A 15090-nucleotide genomic window follows, 5' to 3' on the forward strand; every position below is an offset into this window, starting at 1 on the left:
AATGCAAGATCTTTTGTTTGTTTGTTTTTTGTCTTTCTAGGGCTGCACCCTCGGCATACGGAGTTTCCCAGGCTAGAGGTTTAATTGGATCTATAAAATCGGCCCTAAAAAGACAAAAGACCAAAAAAAAAAAATTAAATTCCTCTTAGGAAAATGATTATCTTTTTAGTAAAAATAAACAAAAATCTTTTGCCATTATAATTATGGAATGATAGACTAGGGCATGATAGATAGAAATTTGGCCACGATAAACAGAGGATGAAATTTGGAGGAATTTCGGGAGTTCCGTCATGGCTCAGCATCATGGCTAGCATCCATGAGGAGGCAGGTTCAGTCCCTGGTCTTGCTCAGCGGGTTAAGGATCTGGCATTGCCTTGAGCTGTGGTGTAGGTCACAGATGCAACTCGGATTCCTTGTTGTTATGGTTCTGATGTAGGCCGACGGCTACAGCTCCGATTCATCCCCTAGACTGGGAACCTCCATATGCCACAGGTTCAGCCCTAAAAAAAAAAATGACAAAAAAAATTTTTTTTAAGGAATTGTGATAATCCAAGAACCAACTAGCAGGAGATTGGGGGCCCAGAGATGATCAGTGAAGGAGATGGAAAGAAATCATTGATATTTCAGGAGACCCTGGAAACCGAAGAGTGAAGTTAGGCCCCAAAATATTTCTGATGATAAAATTGCTAAGAAAGTTTAAGAGCAGTGTGCCTAAAATCCGATTTTAAAAATTTTGCACCGTTATTATGTCACACAACCTCCACTTCTGAAACTGACGGCATGAATGGCCTGAACCTAGCGAGAACACAGACAGGGACTTGAATCCACGGGCCGGGACCCAAACCCAGCCTAAACCCAGTCTGGGACTTGAACCCACAGTTTTAAATTACTCAGGGTCTGGACTCACTGAGATTTAGGTTCTTCATGCCTCTGCGCAGAATGAATTCAGCAAGAGACCAAGTGATAGGCGAGAAATAGATTTCTTAAGATAGGACACTGGTGAGAGATGCAAGCAGGCAGGCATGGAAGCTCTGCCCTGAGGATCCCGTGGGCGGCAGTTTTATCATCAAAGGGGAGTGGGGGTGGGAAAAAGACCACCTCTTCCTTTCTGGGAGTAGAAGCTCCTCCTTGGTATCTGGTAAGGTGTGTATTTAAATGAGCAGAAGGGCGGTCCTCAACTCCTGCCCTAGGTCTGAATCTGAATGCCGGCCTCATGCCATCTCCCACCCAACATCTCAAGCCTCCACTAGTCAAGCAAGCCTGTGACATTCCGATGGCTTTCCTGAGCAGTTATGAACTTACAGTGATCTCCCAAAGTCCCCTAAGTTTCCCCCCTTTATCTATGGTCCCTTATCGGGACTTCTACAACGTCCCGTGCCTACGACGACCCTATCACTTCTGTGCAACCGCTTTCTCCATTTAAATGTCTTCTAGACAACTCCTTAAATAGGTGGCATTTTTGAGAAATCAAAGAAAACGGGATGCATTGGGACACATGTTGAGTAAAGGATACAGAACAGACACAAGAGGTAAAATGCAGATAAGAAAAAGAATTCCAGAAGCCGGAAAACAAAACTAGAGATGATGATAAGTCCTCTGAGAACTTTCGGAGATATGAAGGAATGGGGGGGGCCAGGGAGATAATGGGTTTTGCATTATCTGGAAAACATGGGTGATGAGTACAGTACAATTCTGTGAGGCTGTTATGTAAAAATACATTTTTAGCCATGTATAAATGTATAGGCTTTTTTGGGGGGAGCCACCCCTGCAGCAGTGGAAGTTCCTGAGCCAGGGATCAAACCCATGCCACAGCAGCAACCCAAGCCACTGCAGGGACAATATCAGATCCTTCACCCACTGTGTCACAAGAGGACTCCAATTTATCGGCTTTTTTAAAAAACGGCAATCATGAAAGTATTTGCCACTTGGCAATTTCATGAGTGTAAAATATTAAATTTCAGTTCACATCCACCACTTCAAACAGAAGGAAGCTGCAATTTCTTTGTTACCATCTGAGCTAGAATAATAATATGCCAGCACAGAAACTTCCTTTCAATTATGTGTTCCTGGCTTTCTGCCTTCTTAAAATAAATAAAGCAGCTTTCCCACCTCCCAGAACAAAAACAACAGCCCCATGTAACAGTTAAGCCAAAAAAGCAAAACCTCTTAAGCAGATGCAATACCACTTAGGCCAACTTCTAACTCTGTTGATGTTCCTCTCCCTTGCTTACATAAGTGGAAATGTTTTCAAGATGCCGTCTGTTTCATTCATAGTGGAAACCAGGTCTGTTAGCAGTGCAGGCTTCCAGTGGAGCTCGCATCAGATGAGAATGAGAACTGAAGTTTGACACTTGCCGTCAGCCTCTGCATGGAGTAAAAGGTGAGCCACGGCCGCTACGAACCCCCAGCACCCCGTGAGGGGAGCTCAAGATGGAGACCAGCAGTGAGGCCCGCTGTGCTCTGGGAAGATGGGAAGAACAGGCCTACAGATAGGTAGATATTTTGAGAAAATTTTATGTGCCCAATCCTTGCATCGCCTCTTAGCTAGAAAAACACTAAAATCCTTCATGGTGATGTTTGTTCCTTGTGCCTGGTAGGAACCTTCAGGAGATCAGCAACAAACTTTTGTAAAATGTGTGTGTGCTGCATGCACCTCCGCCTCACCTTTATCATACCCCGATATTCCCCCTTTTCCTCCTTGGGTGGCATTTCAGCCGGATCTGTAGTTAAGGATAAAGAATGTCTTCCAAGGGTGAGAGCCAGTGAGTCCTGCAGGTGGTAAAAACTCAGGATACTGGCCCTGATAGGGGAGGTGCAAATCAAAGGAATGATTTCAGGGAGCCCGGGACCCTTTCCTTCCTGCTCCCTGCCCTTTGTTGCAAAAACTCCTATGTGTCCTAGCTCCTCTCTCACTGCCTCAGAGCAGTTTCTCAGGGATACCGGAGATACTGTGTCCGCCCCTGCCCCTCAGGCTGAAGTCCTAATTTTGCCCCTGATAAAACTTAACTCCCAACTTTCAGGTTGTATATTTTTTTGGTCAACAAGAACATATGGGAAAATTGGGTCAATGTGACTTCATGAAATAATTATCCATTGAGTATAACAGGCAGTTTGACAAGGGAAACAGAAGTCCGTAACACAGCATTGTCCTCAAGAAATTTTCAGTCTAATAGGCAAGGTAAATCAAGCACATAAAATAGTTATTTAAAAATACAAGGAAAGTTTGCAAGATGGAAAGAGTTCTGAACTTTGGTGGCACAACAATATGAGTATATTTGACACTACTGAAGAACACACTTAAAATGATAAAGACGGTTGGCGTTCCCGTCGTGGCACAGTGGCTAAGGAATCCGACTAGGAACCATGAGGTTGTCAGTTCGATCCCTGGCCTTGCTCAGTGGGTTAAGGATCCAGTGTTGCTGTGGCTCTGGCGTAGGCTAGTGGCTGCAGCGCCGATTTGACTCCTAGCCTGGGAACCTCCATATGCCGTGAGAACGGACCAAGAAATGGCAAAAAGACAAATATATATATATATATATATATATGTGTGTGTGTGTGTGTGTGTATATAAATGATAAAGATGGTAAATTTTATGTGATATGTATTTTCCCACAATTAATTTTTTTAATTTTAAAAAGGGAAAAGAGCATAAGAAAAAGATAACTGATGGACCACCTCCCCACCTTGGGAGAATAGCGAAGAGAAAGTTGGCATTGGTTTGGCTCCAGGCAAGACTGGGTTTTGAAGAGCTTGGAAGAAAACACGATCTTACTGAGAAACATCCACTTTAAGAAAAATAGCACACATACACCTATAAATGTAATAAAATTCAAAAAAAAGAAAGAAAGAAAGAAAACTAGCACAAAAGCTAGTTTAAAATCTACTGTGGAGAATCAATTATCACATGTTAAGAGAACAAGTGGAAACACCCAAGAAACAGAATTGGCATGGAGGCGCAGAGAGAAGAGGCCAGAGATGGGCAAAGAACTAGCAGAGTTCAAGGAGAGAAGTGGCAGAGAATGAGAGTGTATTGAAAATAAGAGAACACTGGAGCAGTTGCAGACAAGTGCTTTGTGCAAGCCTAGCTCCCTTCCTTGCTGGCTTGTTAGGTAAGAATGTGATCAGAATTCAGAATGTGACTATCCGGTGACTGGATAGCTGGAGAGTAAAAACCAAAGCTGGAGAACAAATCCCAAGGATCTGACAAAGAGGAAGGAGGAGGGAGAGCAGGAAAATCTTCCCGTTGAAAGTAGTCATTAAAGTGAATGTGTTCTGTCCTGTGGGACGGTGGGGAGAGGGAATTCCATATGAGAAGAACAGCATAACCACGGAAGCCGGGAAAGGTCAGGGATCATGGTAAGATACCCAGCACTTGAATTGATCTAAAAGGTAGGAAAATTAAGAGAATAATGTGAGATAACCCTGGAAAGAAGACTAGAGCCACAGTCTTGGTTTTGTGAGCAAGACTGAAGCATTAAACATAAAACGGCAGTAGTGTTTCTAATATCATGTAGGAAGAGAGGATTCATAAAAGACTGACCTGAAATTCCTGTCATGGCTCAGTGGTTAACGAATCCGACTAGGAACCATGAGGTTGCGGGTTCGATCCCTGGCCTTGCTCAGTGGGTTAAGAATCTGGCGTTGCTGTGAGCTCTGGTGGAGGTCGCAGACTCGGCTCGGATCCCAAGTTGCTGTGGCTCTGGCGTAGGCCGGTGGATACAGCTCCGATTGGACCCCTAGCCTGGGAACCTCCACAGGCCGTGGGAGCAGCCCAAGAAATGGCAAAAAGACAAAAAGACAAAAAAAAAAAAAAAAAAAAAAGACTGACCTGAAGGCTTTTGCTATGGCTCAGGTGAGAAGATCGTACCCGACACAAGGTTTCATCCTGATTATGCTGGTATATCCAGCTGCTGATCCCAAGTACACAGTGTGTAAATAATAAATGCTGGCATTCCTGCCGTGGCTCAGCGGAAACAAATATGACCAGTGTCCATGAGGATGCAAGTTCAATCCCTGGCCTTGCTCAGTAGGTTAAGGATCCAGCGTTGCCATGAGCTGTGGTGTGGGCCAGCAGCTACAGCTCCTCTTCAACCCCTAGCCTGGGAACCTCCATGTGCTATGGGTGCAGCCCTAAAAAGACAAAAATAAATAAATAAAAAATAAGACATAAATGCTTGTTGAATGAATAAATTATTGCGTGGTAAACATTTAAGGAGTGAAGTACGAGGGCTTGGGCTTAGATGATGGTAATGGAAAATGGGGAACACGTTTTTTAAAATATCGACCAAATCAATATGATTTCATATTAGGTGGAAAGCCAAAAAAGACTATTTGATTTTGAATTAGGAGTCTGGGTGCTTTGAGAGGGAAGGGAGATGAGACTGTCTTCCTCCCCCACCCGTGAGCAGAAATAATTTTTTACTGTCAGCCTTTCTCATTAGAGAATGGAAACTATGATTGAGCTTGGTACCTACCCGCAACCCAGAAAGGAACATAATAAGTAGGTTATAACTGACATGTAATTGAATTTACAAATTGCCTAGCTCTACTTTTTAGAGTGGCCCTAAACAGTGTTCTTAGCTCACCTGAAAGGACTCTAAGCAACCTGGATGCTTCAGTGAATGGAGAGCAAAGGTCCCACTCCACTTTTCTCCGCAGAAAATACAAAAAGGAAAAAAGCTAATTAAATAGAAAACCGGCCCTATAGCTCATCTCACAATTTTAGAAGCAACCCATTTTACTTCAATGACTCCTAACAGATACCTTCTAAAAGGCAGGAAGACCGGTAAAAAAGGAAATCAATATTCCCTGCTCACAGGGTCTCCATCTCTGCCCTGATGAATGGGAAAATGCCAAAAGGACCTACATACTCCCTACTGTCTGTCGTCTCTGGCTATTTGCTAAGAAGGATGTTGGCTCTTTACATTAGAGACTCCCCTAGGCAGTCAATCAGAGGAGAAAGGGTTTCTCTCCTAGCAGAAATGTTAGTGATTGAATCACGTTGATACAGCTAACGACACTTCTCTTTGAAATCTTAAACTAAAGGACAGGTAAAAATGGTAATGGTTGGTTGGTTTGTTAGAATTTTTTTTTCTTTTTAGGGCCACACCTGCAGCATATGGAAGTTCCTAGGCTAGAGGTCTCATCGGACCTGCAGCTGCCGGCCTACACCATAGCCACAGCCAAACCAGATCTCAGCCACATCTGTGACTTACACTGCAGCTCACAGCAATGACGGATTCTTAACCCACTGAGCTGGGCCAGAGATCAAGCCCACATCCTCATCGATACTAGTCTAGTCGGGTTCTTAACCTGCTGAGCCACAAGGGGAACTCCGATATTTGGGTATTGTTTTTGTTTTTTTGCAGGGGCTTGATGTGGGATCTCAGTTCCCAAACCAGGGATTGAACCTGGGCCACAGCCATGAAAGCACCAGGTCCTAACCACTAGACCACCAGGGAACTCCCTGACATTTGGTTGTTTTAATAGTCAGTTATTTAACAAGGTGAATTGCATAGTGAGATATTCACCAAGAAATCTCATTCCTTGCTTCAGAGTAACATGGGCATTTTAGATTTTTCTGAAGTTTTATAATCTAAACACAGACACAGACCTGTTGGCCAGAAATGGGACTTTTTAAAGTTCTTTGATCTCCTTGATACATTCTGTGCATGTAGAAAATTAATTGTCTGTATCATTTACCATAAAGCAATTTCAAGCACATGACAAATATTAACCACTTCACATCTGAACTAGTAGCAGCAAATTATGATGATCTCCCGGCCAGCAACAAGGACTTATTTGGGGTAAGGAAACACAAGCACATCAGACACCCATGTGTACGACTACATATTGCTTAGCCAACGGTTTTTATTTGGGAGTGATAATTTTGCAGTCATCTGGTCTATCCAAGCCCTGCTTTCCAAAGAGCGTCCTATCCTATTATTAAAAGACAATAGGTCGGGAGTTCTCTTGGTGGCTCAGCGGTTAATGAACCTGACTAGGATCCATGAGGATGCAGGTTCGATCCCTGACCTTGCTCAGTGGGTTAGGGATCCGATGTTGCTGTGAGCTGCGGTATAGGTCACAGGCGTGGCTCAGATCCTGTGTTGCTGTGCTGTGGCTGTGGCTGTGTCATAGGCCGGCAGCTGTAGCTCTGATTCGACCTCTAGCCTGGGAGCTTCCGTATGCCGTAGGTGCTGCCCTAAAAAGTCAAAAAAAAAGGCAATAGCTACCCTTTTCTCCACACCCTCTCCAGCATTTGTTTGTTGATTTGTTAATGATGGCCATTCCGACAGGTGTGAGGTAGTACCTCATGGTAGTTTTGATTTGCATTTCTCTGGTAATTAGTGATGTTGAGCATTTTTTCATGTGCCTTTTGGCCACGTGTATATCTTCTTTGGAGAACTGTCTATTCAGGTCTTCTGCCCATTTTTCGATCGGGTTGCTGGGTATTTTGCTGTTGAATTGTATAAGTTGTTTACACATTTTAGAGATTAAGCCCTTGTCAGCTGCATCATTTGAAACTATTTTCTCCCATTCCATAGGTTACCTTTTTTTTTTTTTTTTTTCATGGCTTCCTTTGCTGTGCAAAAGCTTGTAAGTTTGATTAGGTCCCATTGGTTTATTTTTGCTTTTATTTCTGTTGCCTTGGGAATCCAACCTAAGAAAACATTTTTACAGTTGATATTGGAGAATGTTTTGCCTATGTTCTCTTCTAGGAGTTTGATGGTGTCTTGTCTTATGTTTTCATGTTTAAGCCATTTTGAGTTTATTTTTGTGCATGGTGTGAGGGTGTGTCCTAGTTTCATTGATTTACATGCAGCTACTGAGTTTTCCCAGCATCATTTGCTGAAAGAGACTGTCTTTTTCCCATTTGATATTTGTTGTACAGCAGAATTTGAAAGAACATTGTATATCAACTATAATAAATTCTTTTTTTTAGTGCCACAGCCATGGCATATGGAGGACCCCAGGCCAGGGGTCAAATCGGAGCTGTAGCTGCCAGCCTACACCACAGCCACAGCAAAGCCAGATCCAAGCCTCCGGATCCTTAACCCAGTGATCGAGGCCAGGGATCAGACTTGTGTCCTCATGGATACTAGTCAGATTTATTTCCACTGAGCCACGATGGGACCTCCAAAAAAAAAAATAAATTAAAAAAAAAAAAAAAAAGACAATGGGTGTCCAGATTCCTCGACTTCCCCTACACGTCTGGCCCATTCAAGAACTTGATCAATTATTTACCCTTCTGAAATCAACATCATCACAGTCCTTTCTTTGTGTGTGTGTGTGTGTGTCTTTTTGCCATTTCTAGGGCCGCTTCTGCAGCATATGGAGGTTCCCAGGCTAGGGGTCTAAACGGAGCTGTAGCCGCCAGCCTACACCACAGCCACAGCAACACCGGATTCTTAACCCACTGAGTGAGGCCAGGGATCGAACCCACAACCTCATGGTTCCTAGTCGGATTCGTTAACCACTGAGCCAAGACGGGAACTCCACAGTCCTTTCTAATTCTTAGTTTAAGTCTGGGGAAACTCACTCAAGCAAGAGGTTGGAAGGTACAAATCATAGGAGAAGGTGGACACCTAATTACAGGCACTGCAGCCTTTAAAAGCATAGCAGTTGACTAGTAAGAACTTTCTCTTAGATCCTAGGATTAAAAACACACAGGATAGGCCATTTTTTTCCCAAAATGTCTCAGAAAGAATCACAGATTATTGTAGAATGAACTTAAGGCCATGTTCATTGAAAAGAACTGCAATTTCTCCTCTTTCCTCTAAATACCATTCTTGCCACAGCCCGGATTGAAACGACTAAGGTTGAAAGGGGAAACCTTGAGAAAATCCATGGTGCATTAGGGAAAACAGACTCTCAAACGAGAAAACAGAAATTTAAGAAGCACAAGGGAATTTGTTCTCACAGAAAAAGATGCTTGGGAGAGTCCTCATAGGAGACTTCATAGTATCCCCAGAACAGGAGATAATAAATTGTATTTCCACTGACGAATTTTTAAGATTTTTTGACAACGAACATCAGGACTATCAGAAAATGTCCTATGGGCAAAAAGCTTCTCTCAGTCCTCTACCTCCCATGGTGTTTTCTATATTTCTCTTTATGGACATAGACAAAATCTCATGGTAATAAAAAATAACAATAAGACCTATGAAATATTTGCTGAGTGCCAGGCTGAATATTTTGTAAACATTATAAACATTAGGACTTTCAACCCCCATAGCAGTTCCAGCAAGTTGGTAGTGGTAACCTCATTTCAGATATAAAGAAGCTGAAATGCAAAGAAATTAAGAGACCCACAGAAAGGTTATACGGCTATGCAGTAGCAGAGCCAGGATGTGAATCTCTTCTCCTAGAACCACACTGTTTTCATTGCTCATGAAAATGGAGGATGGGGAGTTTCCATTGTGGCTCAGTGGTTAATGAATCTGACTAGGAACCATGAGGGTGTGGGTTCCATCCCTGGCCTCACTCAGTGGGTTAAGGATCCAGCATTGCTGTGAGCTGTGGTGTAGGTCGCAGACACAGCTCGGATCCCGAGTTGCTGTGGCTGTGGCATGGGCCAGTGGCTGCAGCTCCCATTCGACCCCTAAACCTCCATATGCTTCGGGAGCGGCCCTAAAAAGACAAAAAAGAAAAAAAAAAAAAAGGAAATGGAGGATGGGCCAAGTACAAGACTGACTACACACTTCCATCTGGACTGCGAAAAAACTTCCTCCTCACGCCCCCTCTCACCTCTAAAGCCAAACCCACAAGTGATGGGGACCCTGCCGTACAAATTGGAATTCCCAAAAATCAACTTGGAAATGGGTGTTTCACTGTTGGTTCATTTGGTTGAAGTAAGAACGGGATGGAGGTGCTGAATCAAAAGTCCAATTAATGGCCAAGTTGAACCTTTAGTTTTATTCAAGACGCATAATCAGAGAGGAAAAGTCCCAAGTCCATCTGCTGAGCCTAAGTGTAACCTATGTTATGTATTTAAATGCGAATGAAGCTTCCTCACTGCTGGACTCTGGTGGCAACCTTAGTTTTCCCCTAGCTATGTCCGTGTATCTAGATAGAAATTTATATGACATATGCATGTGTGTATCTATGTGTGTGTGTGTGAAATGACACATAGCACTCTGGTTATCCACCGTTTGTTTACCATACCTTCAGCAACCCAGAATCTAAGAGGAAAAGTGAAAGGGTACAAAATGTTCTATTTGCACCCAAAATAGCTAAGAGTAAACATCATGTACTTTGAGCACTGCATCATCTCTGCACATGCCCACACGAAGAGCTCAAGAACTCTTATTCTACTCATCACCGTTCACCACCTCAGGATCTGGTAACCTGTTTGGTTTTTTTTTCCACTGCTGATAAGAGGTAAATAGAAAGGGAAGATTATTAGAGGCAACAGTCCTGGTCAAGAGCAAAAAGTGATAACAGGCATGCAAATGGCTAAACGGTACAGAGTACTTCCATATATATACGGAACATATGTTATATACAGCAATACACTCACACACACACATATGTGGCCGAATGAATGAGTGGATGAGAAAACATCCCCCCGGCCCCAATGTATTACACAATCCTTTTAGCAGCTGTTCATGTGAAAAATCTGGGACTTTTAGTGATTCGTGTGCAGAATATGAGTCAAGAATCCGTGTGACATTAGATTGAATAAAGTCTTCCATGCCGTGATAACTTGATTGGAATAGAACTAACCTGAGTAACCATCAACAAGGCGTGTGTGTGCGCATATGTGTGTGTCTGTCCCTCTGTCAGTGAGGCAGTGATTGTAGGGATTCAGAGACCTCACCGAGTGGAGACAGATGACGCTTATGGAGACTGGAGCCAGGCACATGGAAGCCATGTGGTTGGAGGCAACTCCGTGGCCCTTTTCTCAACAGGGCCGTTTCTCTGTTTTCCTCCCTGTGGAACTGCACCCCTGCTCTTGGTTCTGTTCCACTAGGCTGTAATTTGTCATGTCTCCTCTTTCAGCCTCAGTTCTAGACTTTTCAGGTCCCCTTCTTAGAGATAGGTCTTTATTCCAAATTCCAAGGGGAGGAATTGAATTGGCCCACATAAAATCATATATTGACCATTATCCCAGCCAGGTGTGGCCAGGGGTGGCAGGGCCAAATGTTATATCATAACCGCTTAGAGCAGCCTTTAAGCATTTATTCATTGGATCACTCATTTATCTGTTTCCATATAATATGTGGTCCCTGACCACATAGAGTTCACATTAAAGAAAAGTGAATGGTCTCATTTCATGTTTCACCTTCAAGAATGGAAAGATATCAAGAAACTAGACCATGTTCATAGCTAGATCGTATGTTCATAGCTAGATCGTATGTTCATGAAAAATTTAGAAGCCATGTATCATTGTTCAAGACTCTGAAGCTGCTAGGGTAGAAAAGAGAAAACTAACTCAGTCATTCATGCAAACTATTACATGTAGAATGGATAAGCAATGAGGTCCTCCTGTATGGCACAGGGAAAAATATCCAGTCTCTTGGGATAGAACATGATGGAAGATAATATGAGAAAAAGAATGTATATATATGTATATATGTGTATAAACACACACATACACATATATGACTGGGCCACCTTGCTGTACAGCAGAAGTTGACACAACATTGTAAATAAACTCTAATTTATTAAAAAAAAAGAAAGAAAGAAAAGAAATTTCATGAGTACCTACTCTTTCCCACACTGTTCTAGTCTAAATTCTGCAGTGACAATGAAGCACAGATAGAGCCCCGATTTTCTCATAGAGGAAATCTGACTCACCAAGAAAACCTAATTGCTACCTTTAAATTTTAAAGATTTGGAGTTCCCGTTGTGGCACAGTAGAAATGAATCCAACTAGGAACCATGAGGTTGCAGGTTCCATCCCTGGCCTTGCTCCCTGGGTAAAGGATCCGGCATTGCTGTGAGCTGTGGTGTCACAGACGTGGCTCAGATCTGGTGTTGCTGTGGCTCTGGCGTAGGCTGGCGGCTACAGCTCTGATTCGACCCCTAGCCTGGGAACCTCCATAGGCCGCAGGTACGGCCCTAAAAAGCAAATAAATAAGTATTTGTCATGTGTAAAATACATGCTTATTCTATGCGGCTCCAGAAGGCAGAACTCATCAGAGAGTGAAAGTTAGGGAAGTGAAGAGAGAAGAAGGAACTCTAATCATTGGTGGAGTCCCGAAAAGAAATGAAAAATCCCAGGAGATGAGGCCTCCCTCCCCAACTATGGCAAGTGGCAATAAATCTTATGCATATCGTCAGAGTGATTCTGGCATAGGAGAAAGGCTAAGATACCTGCTAAAGTTCCTTATGACTCTTAGATTCCAAAAAGAAACATTAGAGAATAACATTCAGAAACACGGTACCTCCATCTGAACCTCCAGTTTACCTCAGAGAGAGGGCTTCCCAACAGGCTTAATTATGTTATTCCCCAAACTCATTCTTTTCAGATGTACTCTTTGTACAGACGGCATCACAGATATGTTCAAAGAGACCCACGGTGGCTCCAAAGAACATTTTTATGAGTAATGTAGGCTGACTGTACAAATTGGTAACAGAAGCACTATAGGATCTATTGTCACTAATCTGTTTTTAGAACAATACTGAAAAATGACACAACCTCTAACAAGAAAGGGAAATAGCCTGGCTCTGTGTGTACGTGTGTGTGTGTGTGTCTGCATGTAATGGCAATAAAGGATTTACGTAAGCAACCTTGAAGATTATCTGTATCCCCCTAAGACGCAATGCTCTGCATGGCAACAGTGGGAAGCAGTGAAGCCAAGAGTTTTACATGCAGCCTTGGGAGCCCACCAGATGTGGGTTGGAATCCTGTCTCCCTCATCTCTATGCCTATTTCCCCATTTGTAAAATGGATATCTTAGCAATGCAGATGATTAAAAGAGAGAATAATATACCTACGGCACTCACCCCAGCTCAGTGCCCGGCCCATAGTAAACACTCAACATACTCTAGTTACAATAAGTAGGCAAGAGTGAAAATGCAGGGCATATTCTCTTATGCACCAGGCCACGTGCTGACGTACAATTTCTCATTGCTTTTGTCTGTTTCATTGATGAGAAAATTGACACAGAGGAGTTAAGTACATGGGTCAAAGTCAGACAGCAATCGACAGAACTGCATTTTCAACACAAGTAGTTTAAACATAAGCCTATAATTTATTTATTTATTTTTTTATACTTGTTCAATCCACTTTTTAGAATGAAATAAGTTAGTCAACTTTTCCTTATTTTACTTTTTCTAGAAAAACGAAATAACACATGGGGATTTCTGTTCCTTGGAAAATGTGTTTTAACTTATCTGTAAAATCAACAGGGTCTCACTTCATTGAGGAGCAGGAAACAAAAGGACAAGGTTGATCATCAGATTATTATTGATGTATTTCATTTTCTATTTCACCTAAAGCCAGTAGTTTTTGTTTTGTTTTTCTCTTTCCAGAAATTCACTTTTCTTGGCTCTCATGGGATGTTACCTGAAAATTCATATGTTGAAACCCTACATCCCAGGACCTCAGCATGTGCCCATATTTGGAGACAGAAGCTTCTAGGGAGGTTAGTAAGTTAAAACAAGGCCTTTAGAGCAGGGCCCTAACACAATATAATCAAGGTCCTTATAGGAAATTTGGACCCATGAAGGAATGTAAGGAGTTCCTTTCATGGATCAGTGGAAATGAATCTGACTAGTATCCATGAGGATGCAGGTTTGATCCCTGGCCTCGCTCAGTGGGATAAGGCTCCGGTGTCGCTGTGAGCTGTGGTGTAGGTTGCAGATGCAGCTCGGATCGGGCATTGCTGTGCCTGTGGGGTAGGTCAGCAGCTGCAGCTCCAATTTGACCCCTAGCCTGGGAACCTCCATATGCCGCAGGTACAGTCCTGAAAACACATACACACACACAAAGAAATTTGACAGTGGAGTTCCCTGGTGGTCTAGCAGTTAAGGATTCAGTGTTGTCACTGCTGTGGCTCAAGTTCCATCTCTGTCCTGGGAACTTCCACAAGCCACGGGCACAGTCAGAAAAACAAACAAATAAATAAATATATGAATTTGAGCACGTAGGCTCTCACAGCAGAAACACCATGTAAGGACATAGTAAGAAAGTGGCCATCTGCAAGCCAAGGAGAGAGGCCTCAGGAGAAATCAAACTCTCTAGGACCTTGATTTTGAACTTCCATCCTCCACACTGAAAAAATTTATTTGTCATTTAAGCCATCCTGCTTGTGTGTATGTGTGTGGTATTTTGTCATGGAAGCCCTAGCAAACTAATACAAAGATTTACACATTTATTGAAATATAAGCTAACTGTTCAAAATGTTGTTTTTCCCATTCTCTTTTTGTGTGTATTTTGCTCACTCATATCTTCTCTTATTTTTCTTATCATCCTTGGTAAAAGTTTTTCTGTCTTAAAAGTAAACCAGATCTGGAGTTTCCGTCATGGCTTAGTGGTTAACGAATCCAACTAGGAACCATGAGGTTGCAGGTTCGATCCCTGGTCTCGCTCAGTGGGTTAAGGATCCAGCATTGTCGTGAGCTGTGGTGTAGGTTGCAGACGCGGCTCGGATCCTGCGTTGCTGTGGCTCTGGTGTAGGCCGGCGGCTACAGCTCCGATTCGACCCCTAGCCTGGGAACCTCCATATGCTGTGGGAGCGGCCCTAGAAGTGGCAAAAAAAAAAGACCAAAAAAAAAAAAGTAAACCAGATCTCCCGGTTCAAATTCTGGCTCTACTATTAACTAATTGTGTATCTGTTGACAAGCTACTTCTCTTAGTTTCATCTTTCTCCTTTAGAAATTGGAGATAATTGTAACGCCCTCATCCTAGGGCTGTTGTGGAAAATTTGATAACATAAATAAATCAATTATAATGGTATTAGTATGTACTAAATATTAACTCTCTGTTAACCGTAGTAATGCTATTATTCAAAGTATCATCTTTAGGTATTATTTAATTTTCTCTATTCTTTTTCTATTGTGTTTTATCTCAAGTTTGTCTTTATGTTATATTCTTTTGTTTTTGTTGGCTATTCCTTTTTTAGGTTACTCTTTTTTTAC

This window comes from Phacochoerus africanus, chromosome 8 (assembly GCF_016906955.1).
Source record: "Phacochoerus africanus isolate WHEZ1 chromosome 8, ROS_Pafr_v1, whole genome shotgun sequence".
NCBI lineage: Eukaryota > Metazoa > Chordata > Mammalia > Artiodactyla > Suidae > Phacochoerus > Phacochoerus africanus.